Below are 2,141 nucleotides of genomic sequence, written 5' to 3' on the forward strand. Positions count from 1 at the left end.
AAAAGAATTTCCCAAATTCCGTACCTGCTCGATACACAAGTCGCGTTTTTCCACGCATATTGAATGAGATATGTTTACGAATGGATTTTGTAAACGCAATACAGGACCGTTGTTGCCCCATTGTTGACAGCCAACAACGATTCTGCAATAAACGAAATTCGAAGCGGAAGTGTTCATAAAACTCCTCCCCCTCCCCCCGTGGGGCGGATTTATATTCACAACAGTTTTTTGTTTATTTTGTTCCCTGAAATAGGGATATGATATGCATAGGGTGTTCTGTAAACATACATCAACAGTGATAAAAATAAATTTGAATCGGAAATCTTCAATGAAATGAAGTTGAAAAGAACCAAAGTTTCACGTAACTGTTATATAATCTTAAAGACTGACAGAAATTGAAACTGGGAAAACGTTAAACTCCCATCTAACCAAGTTCAAGTGAATTCCAAGAGAATTTTAATAACTTGCGTTTTATTTCGTTCCCCGACTATTATGGAAACCGTCAAATTATTGTATAATTAATGACAGAGTGAATCATTTCCACGGGCGATAATATCTGTCATACGCGATTTAATATAGCAATTAATTTCGGGAATGTTTTCATAAATCTTGTACGAAATTCATAACGGATAATAATACGCTTATATGTCACCTAACAGTAGGACAATTTAAAATCTAAAGGATCTATCTGCGATCTTGATTTGCCACATTAATTAAAATCCAGGTGCCGGAGCTCGCGTTTCTGACAGGCCAATTGAAATTTCGTGGCGGTAGTCGAGCTAGCGGGAAAATTTTAATTTTCTACGAAACTTTTCAGATGTATGCAAAGTGGCGCGAGATGTAAGTTCAGCAAGTTTTCATTTATCCGTGAAAATAGATTTCAAAGATGGCACCGCCATCCTGCAAATGTAGATTCACAGTACTCGCTTTCGTGTCCGCAAATTGAAAGTTAGCTTAGAAAAAAAAAAGAAAAGAAATAAAGAGAAATACATACCACGACTCGAAGGCCCATCAGGGCAAACAGACTCTGGATAAATTATCCACTTGTTTTGCCTCGTTACGCAAAAATTGTTACTTATTTTAAGAGCAATCATTTCGTCGTTAACCTCGATTGTTTTCCTATTCGGTTTTAACAACGAAATGTTAGGTGCAGGATGGTCCATTCGCTTCTTGCATCCTGATACTCTTCGTCTATAAATTCGCAAGAAAATATTTCAGAGCGATTTTTAAACTGTTTTCATGTGAATTTAAAATTGAGGAGAACGGAAATTATGGAAAAAAACAAATAAATTGATTTTCACATAATCGAAAAATGTCCCGCGTAAAATTTAATTAAAATAAATTTATACCGTACTTTATTATATGAATATAAATTTGCAGTATATTTACATGTATATATTATAGAAAGAGAATATATGAAAATAGAAGAATATATAAAAATTGAGAAATAATTTTTTTTTCTGATAATTAGCTATTATTTTGTTAGAAAGGACGAAATGTTTATGAATTGTAATTAATTATAAACCATATGCACATATATATATATATATATATATATACATTGAAAAAAAAATATTGGTTGCTGCAACAATTTAGATAGTAAAATATAGCATAGCATTTTTATATTTTTGGTTGTAGCAGCAAATTTTTAGTTGTGTTAGCCTATCTGCAATGTCAGTGATTTCGATAGGCTAACGCAACTAAAAATTTGCTGCTACAACTAAAAACTCGTTGCTGCAGCCATATAAAAATGCTGCAGCAACTAATCTTTTTTTTCAGTATATGTATACAATATTAATAGTGGAAATGTCGCTTTCATTTCTGTATAAAATAGGTAGGACAATATAGATAGGACAATATAAGCAGAATAATCGATGAATAGAGCCAAGCCAATTTAAACAAGAAAATTTTTTTTAATTCAATAATGAATTTAAAATTCAGCATTAATGTTCTGGCATTATATCTCAGAGTTCTACAGTTTTAAGAATCTTTGTGATATCGCTGAATTTTACAATTGCATTTAGTACTCAATTTTTTCAATTAATTTGGACGATCTAATTTTCAGCAGTTGTAAAAGGAACATGAAGCGTGTATACATCTTTTTTACATTGAATTTTTACATTCAATATATATATATATAT

This window comes from Atta colombica, unplaced genomic scaffold, assembly GCF_001594045.1.
Source record: "Atta colombica isolate Treedump-2 unplaced genomic scaffold, Acol1.0 scaffold239, whole genome shotgun sequence".
Taxonomy (NCBI): domain Eukaryota; kingdom Metazoa; phylum Arthropoda; class Insecta; order Hymenoptera; family Formicidae; genus Atta; species Atta colombica.